The sequence below is a fragment of the Triticum dicoccoides genome, chromosome 7B, assembly GCF_002162155.2.
Source record: "Triticum dicoccoides isolate Atlit2015 ecotype Zavitan chromosome 7B, WEW_v2.0, whole genome shotgun sequence".
Lineage (NCBI taxonomy): Eukaryota > Viridiplantae > Streptophyta > Magnoliopsida > Poales > Poaceae > Triticum > Triticum dicoccoides.
In genome coordinates this window covers 266,432,072-266,444,973 of record NC_041393.1, presented here as the reverse complement: position 1 = coordinate 266,444,973, position 12,902 = coordinate 266,432,072, and positions in this window count along the sequence as shown.

Genomic DNA, 12,902 nt, shown 5'->3' with positions numbered 1-12,902 from the left:
GATCTATGCCAACTCAACAAGTACCATCAGAGACACCTATAGAGCACCTTTATAATCACCCAGTTACGTTGTGATGTTTGGTATCACACAAAGTGTTCCTCCGGTATTCAGGAGTTGCATAATCTCATAGTCATAGGAACATGTATAAGTCATGAAGAAAGCAATAGCAACAAACTAAACGATCAAGTGTTAACCTAACAGACTGGGTCAAGTCAATCACATTATTATCTAATGATGTGATCTCGTTAATCAAATGACAACTCATGTCTATGGTTAGGAAACACAACCATCTTTGATTCAACGAGCTAGTCAAGTAGAGGCATACTAGTGACATTATGTTTGTCTATGTATTCACACATGTACTAAGTTTCCGGTTAATACAATTCTAGCATGAATAATAAACATTTATCATGAAATAAGGAAATAAATAATAACTTTATTATTGCCTCTAGGGCATATTTCCTTCAGTCTCCCACTTGCACTAGAGTCAATAATCTAGTTCACATCATTATGTGATTTAACACCAATATTCACATCTGTATGTGATTAACACCCATAGTTCACATCGTCATGTGACCAACACCCAAAGGGTTTACTAGAGTCAATAATCTAGTTCACATCGCTATGTGATTAACACCCAAAGAATACTAAGGTATGATCATGTTTTGCTCCTGAGAGAAGTTTAGTCAACGGGTCTGTCACATTCAGAGTCGTATGTATTTTGCAAATATTCTATGTCTACAATGCTCTGCACAGAGCTACTCTAGCTAATTGCTCCCACTTTCAATATGTATCCAGATTGAGACTTATAGTCATCTAGATCGGTGTAAAATCTTGCACCGATGTAACTCTTTACAACGGGTTCTTTTATCACCTCCATAATCGAGAAATATTTCCTTAGTCCTCACTAAGGACATTCTTGACCGTTGTCCAGTGATCTACTCATAGATCAAAATTATACTCCCTTGCCAAACTCAGAGCAAGGTATACAATAGGTCTGGTACATAGCATAGCATACTTTATAGAACCTATGACTGAGGCATAGGGAATGACTTCTCATTCTCTTTCTATTTTCTGCCATGGTCGGGTTTTGAGTCTTACTCAACTTCACACCTTGCAACACACGCAAGAACTCCTTCTTTGACTGTTCCATTTTGAACTACTTCAAAAATTTGTCAAGGTATGTACTCATTGAAAAATCTTATCAAGCGTCTTGATCTATCTCTATAGATCTTGATGCTCAATGTGTAAGCAGCTTCACTGAGGTCTTTCTTTAAAAAAAAACTCCTTTCAAACACTCCTTTATGCTTTCTAGAAAATTCTACATTATTTCTGATCAACAATATGGCATTCACATATACTTATCAGAAAGGCTGTAGTGCTCCCACTTACTTTCCTGTAAATACAGGCTTCACCGCAAGTCTGTATAAAACTATATGCTTTGATCAACTCATCCAAAGCGTATATTCCAACTCCGAGATGCTTGCACCAGTCCATAGATGGATCACTGGAGCTTGCACACTTTGTTAGCACCTTTAGGATTGACAAAACCTTCTTGTTGCATCATATACAACTCTTCTTTAATAAATCCATTAAGGAATGCAGTTTTGACATCCATTTGCCAGATTTCATAAAATGTGGCAATTGCTAACATGATTCGGACAGACTTAAGCATTGATACGAGTGAGAAAATCTCATCGTATTCAACGCCTTGAACTTGTCAAAAAAAACTTTTTGCGACAAGTCGAGCATTGTAGATAGTAACACTACTATCAGCGTATGTCTTCCTCTTGAAGATCCATTTATTTTCTATGGCTTGCCGATCATCAGGCAAGTCCACCAAAGTCCACACCTTGTTCTCATACATGGACCCTATCTCAGATTTCATGGCCTTCAAGCCATTTCGCGGAATCTGGGCTCATCATCGCTTCCTCATAGTTCGTAGGTTCGTCATGGTCTAGTAACATGACTTCCAGAACAGGATTACCGTACCACTCTGGTGTGGACTATACTTTGGAAGACCTACAAGGTTCTGTAGTAACTTGATCTGAAGTTTCATGATCATCATCATTAGCTTCCTCACTAATTGGTGTAGGAATCACTGAAACTGATTTCTGTGATGAACTACTTGCCAATTCGGGAGAAGGTACAATTACCTTATCAAGCTCTACTTTCCTCCCACTCGCTTCTTTCGAGAGAAACTCCTTTTCTAGAAAGGATTCATCTTAGCAGCGAAAGTCTTGCTTCGGATCTGTGATAGAAGGTGTACCCAACAGTTTTCATTGGGTATTCTATGAAGACGCACTTCTCCGATTTGGGTCCGAGCTTATCAGGTTGAAACTTTTTCACATAAGCATCGCAGCCCCAAACTTTAAGAAACGACAACTTTGGTTTCTTGCCAAACCACAGTTCATAAGGCGCCGTCTCAACGGATTTTTATGGTGCCCTATTTAAAGTGAATGCAACTATCTCTAATGCATAACCCCAAAACGATAGTGGTAAATTGGTAAGATACATCATAGATCGCACCATATCTAATAAAGTGCGGTTACGACGTTCAGGCACACCATTACACTATGGTGTTCCGGGTGGCGTAAGTTGCGAATACTATTCCGCATTGTTTCAAATGAAGACCAAACTCGTAACTCAAATATTCTCCTCCACGATCAGATCGTAGAAACTTTATTTTCTTGTTACGATGATTTTCCACTTCACTCCGAAATTCTTTGAGCTTTTCAAATGTTTCAGACTTGTGCTTCATTAAGTAGATATACTCATATATGCTCAAATAATCTGTGAAGGTCGGAAAATAACGATACTCGCCACGAGCATCAACATTCATTGGACGACATACATCGGTATGTATTATTTCCAACAAGTCAGTAGCTCGTTCCATTGTTCCGGAGAACGGAGTTTTAGTCATCTTGCCCTTAAGGCACGGTTCGCAAGCATCAAACGATTCATAATCAAGTGATTCCAAAAGTCCATTTTTATGGAGTTTCTTCATGCGCTTTACACCAATATGACCCAAACGGCAGTGCCACAAATAAGTCGCACTATCATTATTAACTTTGCATCTTTTGGCTTCAATATTATGAATATGTGTATCACTACGATCGAGATCCAACAAACTATTTTCATTGGGTGTATGACCATCGAAGGTTTTTATTCATGTCAATAGAACAACAATTATTCTCTGACTTTAAATGAATAACCGTATTGCAATAAACATGATCAAATCATATTCATGCTCAACGCAAACTCCAAATAACATTTATTTAGGTTTAACACTAATCCCGAAAGTATAGGGAGTGTGCGATGATGATCATATCAATCTTGGAACCACTTCCAACACACATCGTCACTTCACCCTCAACTAGTCTTTGTTTATTCTGTAACTCCTGTTTCGAGTTACTAATTTTTAGCTACCGAACAAGTATCAAATACCCAGGGGCTACTATAAACACTAGTAAGGTACACATCAATAACCTGTATATCCAATATACTCTTGTTCACTTTGCCATCCTTCTTATCTACCAAAAACTCAGGGCATTTCCGCTTCCAGTGACCATTTCCTTTGAAGTAGAAGCACTCAGTTTCAGGCTTTGGTCCTGGAGATGGAGATCAAAGGCACAAGATGATGATGGCCATATCATGTCACATATTTTGATTGCATGTGATGTTTATCTTTTATACATCTTATTTTGCTTGGTTCGGCGGTAGCTTTATAAGATGATCCCTTACTAAAATTTCAAGGTATAAGTGTTCTCCTTGAGTATGCACCATTGCGACAGTTCTTCGTGCTGAGACACCACGTGATGATCGGGTGTGATAAGCTCTACGTTCACATACAACGGGTGCAAGCCAGTTTTGCACATGCAGAATACTCGGGTTAGACTTGACGAGCCTAGCATATGCAGATATGGCCTCAAAACACTGGAGACCAAAAGGTCAAACGTGAATCATATAGTAGATATGATCAACATAGTGATGTTCACCATTGAAAACTACTCCATCTCACGTGATGATCGGACATTGTTTAGTTGATATGGTTCACGTGATCATTTAGATGACTCGAGGGATGTCTATCTAAGTGGGAGTTCTTAAGTAATATGATTAATTGAACTTAAATTTATCATGAACTTAGTCCTGATAGTATTTGCATATCTATGTTGTAGATCAATAGCTCGCAAATAGCTTCCCCGTTTTATTTATGATATGTTCCTAGAGAAAACTAAGTTGAAAGATGATAGTAGCAATAATGTGGACTTGGTCCGTGGTCTGAGGATTATCCTCATTACTGCACAGAAGAATTGTGTCCTTGATGCACCGCTAGATGACATACCTATTGTAGGAGCATATACAGACGTTATGAACGTTTGACAAAGCTCGGTATGATGACTACTTGATAGTTTAGTGCACCATGCTTTACGGCTTAGAACCGGGACTTCAAAAATGTTTTGAACGCCATGGAGCATATAAGATGTTCCAAGAGTTGAAATTGGTATTTCATACTCATGCCCGTGTCGAGAGGTATGAGACCTCTAATAGTACTTTGCCTACAAAATGGAGGAGAATGGCTCAACCAGTGAGCATGTGCTCAGATTGTTTGGGTACTACAATTGCTTGAATCAAGTGGGAGTTAATCTTCCGGATAAGATAGTAATTGACAAAGTTCTCTAGTCACTATCACCAAGTTACTAGAACTTCGTGATGAACTATAATATGCAAGGGATGATGAAAGTAATTCCCGAGCTCTTCGCGATGTTGAAATTGGCGAAGGTAGAAATCAAGAAAGAGCATCAAGTGTTGATGGTTTACAAGACCACTAGTTTCAAGTAGAGGGCAAAGGAAAGAAAGGGAACTTCAAGAAGAATGGCAAGCAAGTTGCCACTCCCGTGAAGAAGCCCAAAGCTAGACCTAAGCCTGAAACTGAGTGCTTCTACTGCCAAGGGAACGGTCGCTGGAAGTGGAACTACCCTATATACTTGGCGGATAAGAAGGATGGCAAAGTGAACAAAGGTATATTTGATATACATGTTATTGATGTGTACTTTACTAGTGTTTATAAGCAACCCCTCTGTATTTGATACTGATTCAGTTGCTAAGAGTAGTAACTCGAAACGGGAGTTGCAAAATAAACAGAGACTAGTTAAGGGCGATGTGATGATGTGTTTTGGAAGTGATTCCAAGGTTGATAAGATCACCATCGCACACTCCCTTTACCTTCGGGATTAGTATTGAACCTAAAATAAATGTTATTTGGTGTTTGCGTTGAGCATGAATATGAGTGGATCATATTTATTGCAACACAGTTATTCATTTAAGTCAACGAATAATTGTTGTTCTATTTACATGAATAAAACCTTCTATGGTCATACACTTAATATAAATGGTTTATTGAATATTGATCATAGTGATACACATAATATTGATGCAAAAAGATGCAAAGTTAATAATGATAGAGCAACATACTTGTGGCACTATCGTTTAGGTCATATTGGTGTAAAGCGCATGAAGAAATTCCATGCTAATGGACTTTTGGAATCACTTGATTATGAATCATTTGATGCTTGCGAAGCATGCCTCATGGGCAAGATGACTAAGACTCCGTTCTCCGGAACAATGGAGCAAGCCACTGACTTATTGGAAATAATACATACCGATGTATGCGGTCTGATGAGTGTTGAGGCTCACGGCGGGTATCATTGTTTTCTAACCTTCACAGATGATTTGAGCAGATATGGGTATATCTACTTGATGAAACACAAATCTGAAACATTTGAAAAGTTCAAAGAATTTCAGAGTGAAGTAGAGAATCATCGTAAAAAGAAAATAAAGTTTCTATGATCTGTTCGCAGAGGCGAATATTTGAGTTACGAGTTTGGCCTTCAATTAAAACAATGTGGAATAGTTTCACAAACTAATGCCACCTGGAACACCACAGCATAAAGGTGTGTCCGAACGTCATAACCGTACTTTATTGAATATAGTGCAATCTATGATGTCTCTTACCGATTACCACTATCGTTTTGGGGTTATGCACTAGAAACAGCTACATTCGCGTTAAATAGGGCACCGTCTAAATCTGTTGAGACGACACCATGTGAACTGTGATTTAGCCAGAAACCCAAGTTGTCGTTTCTTAAAGTTTGGAGCTGCGATGCTTATGTGAAAAAAGCTTCAACCTGATAAGCTCGAACCCAAATCAGAGAAATGTGTCTTCATAGGATACCCAAAAGAGACTGTTGGGTACACCTTCTATCACAGATCCGAAGGCAAGATCTTTGTTGCTACGAATGGATCCTTTCTGGAGAAGGAGTTTCTCTCGAAAGAAGTGAGTGGGAGGAAGGTAGAACTTAATGAGGTAATTGTACCTTCTCCCAAATTGGAAAGTATTTCTTCACTGAAATCAGTTCAAGTGATGCTTACACCAATTAGTGAGGAAGTTAATGATGATGATCATGAAGCTTCGGATCAAGTTACTACCGAACCTCGTAGGTCAACCAGAGTACGTTTCGCACCGGAGTGGTACGGTAATCCTATTCTGGAGTTCATATTACTTGACCATGACGAACCTACGAACTATGAGGAAGCGATGATGAGCCCAGATTCTGCGAAATGGCTTGAGGCCATGAAATCTGAGATGGGATCCATGTATGAGAACGAAGTGTGGACTTTGGTTGACTTGCCCGTTGATCGACAAGCCATAGAAAATAAATGGATCTTCAAGAGGAAGACGGACGCTGATAGTAGTGTTACTATCTACAAAGCTAGACTTGTCGATAAAGGTTTTTGACAAAGTTCAAGGTGTTGACTACGATGAGATTTTCTCACTCATAGCGATGCTTAAGTCTGTCCCAATCACGTTAGCAAATTGCCACATTTTATGAAATCTGGCAAATGGATGTCAAAACTACATTCCTTAATGGATTTCTTAAAGAAGAGTTGTATATGATGCAACTAGAAGGTTTTGTCGATCCTAGAGGTGCTAACAAAATGTGCAAGCTCCAGTGATCAATCCATGGACTAGTGCAAAGCATCTCGGAGTTGGAATGTACGCTTTGATGAGTTGATCAAAGCATATAATTTTATACAGACTTGCGATGAAGCATGTATTTACAGGAAAGTGAGTGGGAGCACTACAACCTTTCTGATAAGTATATGTGAATGACATATTGTTGATCGGAAATGATGTAGAATTTTCTGGAAAGCATAAAAGGAGTGTTTGAAAGGAGTTTTTCAAAGAAAGACCTCGATGAAACTGCTTACATATTGAGCATCAAGATCTATAGAGATAGATCAAGACGCTTGATAAGTTTTTTCAATGAGTACATACCTTGACAAATTTTTGAAGTAGTTCAAAATGGAACAGTCAAAGAAGGAGTTCTTGCCTATATTGCAAGGTGTGAAATTGAGTAAGACTCAAAGCCCGACCACGGCAGGAGATGGAAAGAGAATGAAAGTCATTCCACATGCCTCAGTCATGGGTTCTATAAAGTATGCCATGCTGTGTACCAGATCTATTATATACCCTACACTGAGTTTGGCAAGGGAGTACAATAGTGATCTAGGAGTAGATCACTGTACAGTGGTCAAAATTATCCTTAGAGGACTAAGAAAATATTTCTCGGTTATGAGGTGATAAAGAGTTCGTCGTAAAGAGTTACGTTGATGCAAGGTTTGAGACCAATCTGGATGACTCTAAGTCATAGTCCGGATACATATTGAAAGTGGGAGCAATTAGCTAAAGTAGCTTCGTGCAGAGCATTGTAGACATAGAAATTTGCAAAATACATACGGATCTGAATTTGGCAGACCCGTTGACTAAACTTCTCTCACAAGCAAAACATGATCACACCTTAGTACTCTTTGGGTGTTAATCACATGGCGACGTAAACTAGATTACTGACTCTAGTAAACCCTTTGAGTGTTGGTCACATGGCGATGTGAGCTATGGGTGTTAATCACATGGTGATGTGAACTATTGGTTTTAAATCACATGGCGATGTGAACTAGATTATTGACTCTAGTGCAAGTGGGAGACTGAAGGAAATATGCCCTAGAGGCAATAATAAAGTTATTATTTATTTCCTTATTTCATGATAAATGTTTATTATTCATGCTAGAATTGTATTAACCGGAAACTTAGTACATGTGTGAATACATAGACAAAACAAAGTGTCCCTAGTTTGCCTCTACTTGACTAGCTCGTTTATAAAAGATGTTTATGTTTCCTAACCATAGACATGTGTTGTCATTTGATGAACGGGATCACATCATTAGGAGAATGATGTGATGGACAAGACCCATTCGTTAGCTTAGCATTATGATCGTTATAGTTTCATTGCTACTGGTTTCTTCATGACTTATACATGTTCCTCAGACTATGAGATTATGCAACTCCCGAATACCGGAGGAACACCTTGTGTGCTATCAAACGTCACAATGTAACTGGGTGATTATAAAGATGCTCTACAGGTGTCTCTGATGGTGTTTGTTGAGTTGGCATAGATCGAGATTAGGATTTGTCACTCCGTGTATTGGAGAGGTATCTCTGGGCCCTCTCGGTAATGCACATAACTATAAGCCTTGCAAGTATTGTGACTAATGAGTTAGTTGCGGGATGATGCATTACGGAACGAGTAAAGAGACTTGCCGATAACGAGATTGAACTAGGTATGAGGATACCGACGATCGAATCTCGGGCAAGTAACATACCGATGACAAAGGGAACAACATATGTTGTTATGCGATTTTACCGATAAAGATCTTCGTAGAATATGTAGGAGTCGATATGAGCATCCAGGTTCCGCTATTGGTTATTGACCGGAGATGTGTCTTGGTCATGTCTACATAGTTCTCGAACCCGTAGGGTCCGCACGCTTAACGTTCGATGACGATTTGTATTATGAGTTATGTGATTTGATGACCGAAGTTTGTTCAGAGTCCTGGATGAGATCGGGGACATGACGAGTAGTCTTGAAATGGTCGAGAGGTAAAGATCGATATATTGGAAGGCTATATTCGGACATCGGAAAGGTTCCGAGTGATTCGGGTATTTTTCGGAGTACCGGAGAGTTACGGGAATTCGCCGAGAGAAGCATTGGGCCTTATTGGGCCATACGGGAATAGAAGAGGTTGGCCAAAGGGAAGGAGGCGCCCCGCCCCCCCATGGGTCCGAATTGGACTAGGGGAAAGGGGGCGGCGCCCCCCTTGTCCTTTCCTACTCCCTCTCTCTTTCCCTCTTTCTTCTCTCCTACTCCGGAAAAGAAAAGGGGAATCCTATTAGGACTTGGGAGTCCTAGTAGGACTCCCCACACTTGGTGCACCCCCTCTAGGGTCGGCCTCCTCCTCCTCCCTCCTTTATATATGTGGGCAGGGGACACCCCAAAGGCACAACAGACAATCTCTTAGCGTGTGTGGTGCCCCCTCCATAGTACACACCTCGGTCATATCGTCGTAGTGCTTAGGCGAAGCCCTGCGCCGGTAACTTCATCATCACCGTCGCCACGTCGTCATGCTGACGGAACTCTCCCTCGGCCTCAACTGGATCAAGAGTCCGAGGGACGTCATCAAGCTGAACGTGTGCTGAACACGGAGGTGTCGTACGTTTGGTGCTAGGATCAGTCGGATCGTGAAGACGTACGACTACATCAACCGTGTTGTCATAACGCTTCCGCTTACGGTCTATGAGGGTACATGGACTACACTCTCCCGTTCGTTGCTATGCATCGCCATGATAGATTTTGCGTGTGCGTAGGAATTTTTTTTAAATTACTGCGTTCTCCAACAAACCTCCCTCGCTCGAGGGGGTGACAATTGTTGTGGAGAACTTGCATGCAGCAACGAGCTCGCTCTTGATCCAGAAAAGGCAGGGTGGGGATCTATTTCTTACATCTCCCACACAACGCCACTCTATCCACAACTATCCATAGTGTAATCTGATCGCCTCTTCCCCGGGGGTCACTGCAAGGTAGGTCCCTGAGGTCAGTCTCAGAGTGGGGCAGTCCCCTAGTGTCAGTCAGAGTTGCGGTTCTCTCGTTACTTCTCAGGCCCTCTATTGTGTCAAAACAGAGAATCTCACCGATGGTGACCACCGCCGAAGAGTGTCATGTCGCAAATGAGCGTCGCTCCCTCTCCCTAAGCGGTTGAGACCCTCTGCACCTTCTCGTCCTCCAAAGTTGTCTCTTCAAAGTTGTGATTTGCTCGGTCGCTCGTCTGAGGGGGGGATGCAATGGAGAAGAGCTCTGAACATGGCACCGACCTCTTGGCAGTTTTCCCAAAATTGCAGACCTCCAAATGCTCGGTGGTGAAATTCACACAGACTGGTCCCTGCTTAATCCGAACCTGGCGGTGGAGATACGAATGGCAGCGGGTCCCCCTGTTCTGGTTGTGGCGGAACGCTGTTCAGCATCAGACCCGCCAAGCACTCCCACCTCGCCTTGCTTCGTGGCCCTCCCGATCTCACCTCCTGCCTCGCCCAGTTAACGAATTCCACCGGTGTCGCAGTTGGGGACAGCATCCAGCTGATCTCTCGAAGCAGATCCTCCGAGCCAAATTATACAGTTCCTGATCCGATTGGTCATTGCAAATTTGAGCGATGCCCTCCCATCGGAAACGCGATCTCATGTCCTCTTGCATCTCCCGCTCTACTCCCTTCCACTCCCTCACGCACTGCGACCACGATAGGGAGTCCTCACGGATTCGCTCCGCCCACTCCCGCCACCGCCGCGCTCTCGTAGCCTCTAGGACCTCCGACGAGACATATCCAATCAGCTGCAGCAGCTTCGGGAAAGCCTGGTATACGAACGGAAGAGGCATCTCCACGCTCCGATGGGGCTGCGAAGGGGCTGGCGAGCCCGTTGTTTTGCTCCGGCGAGGCATGCAATGAGGCAGTGGGCGGTGCGGTGGCGACGATATGGTGGGGTGGTGGAGGGCGGGTCGCAGGACCGGGCGGAACCGGCTCCTCTGCCATGGTGAAGGCATGGTAGGGTGCTACAGTATCACGTGCAATAGAAAACATGGAAGGCACGGCAGGTTACACTGTAGCCAAGTTTACTGTTTGAACCCTGTAACAAGATGTACTGTTTCTGTTTCCACGCTGTAGCATATATATTGTTTCAGTTCTGTAACAAGAAATCTGAGCCATTCATACTAGATCTGAAGGCTGATAGGTGGCCCAAAGGTAGGATACTGTAGCACCCTACCGTGCCTTCACCACGGTAGAGGAGCCCGAGCGGGCATGGGTGGGTGACTCAGCTCGGATCTGTTTTTCTTTTCTCGACTGGAATTCTTGATCTCGAATGGCAGAGCAGATCGGCTCATTAGGTGGCAGCCACCTATGCTGAGATACGCGGCCGCGGGCAAGCTCACCAAACGAATAATAAATCAAGCGACGCGCTTACCATCCATCATCGTCGCTTCTTCTCCTCGTCGCCTACGTTCTTGCAGCCTCATTCATCGCAAGAATTGCAGCTCCCAAGCACGCTTGATCCGACTCCGCGCAGCAATGCGGGACCTGTCCTGCTTCGGCGACGGCTCTGTCGCGGTCTCCGCGGCGTCGGCGGCCTCTGTCTCCGGCCGCGGCTGCGCGCTCGACCGCTCGCTGCAGGCGGCGACCACCAGCGTGTACAACGCGTCTCTGTCCTCCGGCAAGGGGATCCTCATCCGGGTCACGTGGAGCCGGAGCACCGCCGGAGCCCCGGGGCTAACCGTCGCCTTCGACAACGAAGGTCTCCTCTCGCTGTCGTCGTCGAGCGCCACCCAGCAGCACATGCTGCGGAAGAAACGCGGGAGCAGGTCCATCGTCACCGATTCCGGCACGGCCGTCGGCGTCCATTGGGACGTCACGGCGGCCGAGTACTCCTCCCCGGAGCCCTCCGGCGGCGACTACTACCTCGCGGTCGTCGCAGAAGCCGAGCTCACCCTCCTCCTCGGCGCGGGCGACCTATCCCGCCGATTCGCCTCCGCTCCTACCGCCGCCACCGGGCACCTCGTGAGCCGGCGCGAGCAGCTGCGCTGCGGCGACGCCGAGGCCACGGCCGCGCACGCCACCCGGTGCAGGTTCCGCGAGGGCGGGGAGGAGCACGAGGTGGCGGTGCGCACGTGCGGCGGCAGGGGCGGGGTGGAGGGAGAGGTGCGCGTCAGCATCGACGGAGAGGAGGTGGCGGGGGTGCGGCGAGTTGGGTGGGGATTCCGCGGCAACCGCGCGGTCCTGCTGGCCGACGGGGAGGTGGTTGACGTCATGTGGGATGTGCACGACTGGTGGTTCGGCCGCCGCGGCGGCGGCGCCGGGGCGCAGTTCATGGTGAGGTCGAGGGCGGAGAAGGAGGGGAGACTGTGGATGGCCGACCAGCCGTCGGCAGCGCCGCCCGGCGGCTTCTTCTTGCATGTGCAGTGCTACCGGCGTTGATGGTTGACGTCCTTGCAACAACCATTTCATTTCATGATTTTCTATATTGAGTTGCTCATTCTGTCAATGTACCTCGTTCATGAAATACATGTAGATATTGTTCATTACCATAGCCAACACCGAGAGTTTGAAAAAAGCATAGGGGTCTCAACTTTTACAAACAAACCACTCAAATGAAAACTCACATAAAATCAATCAATTTCATGAATAAAAATTGTACTATAAATACATCAGCTGCACATAATAAAGCGCGGCCAGTGTAGATTTTTATTGTTGTTGGCAAAAAACAGTGTAGATTAAAAGTGCAACTGCGATACAAGAATCGAGTGGTCCTGTAAATAGCAATCAAATGTACACGATTGTACATAACAAAATACAATAGCTGCATGTTTTTAGAAATTAGCAGCTTATGTATATTAAATGAACAATAGCACATCAAATTAAATCGGTTGATATTACACAATTTTTTTATCAACTGATTATCAGA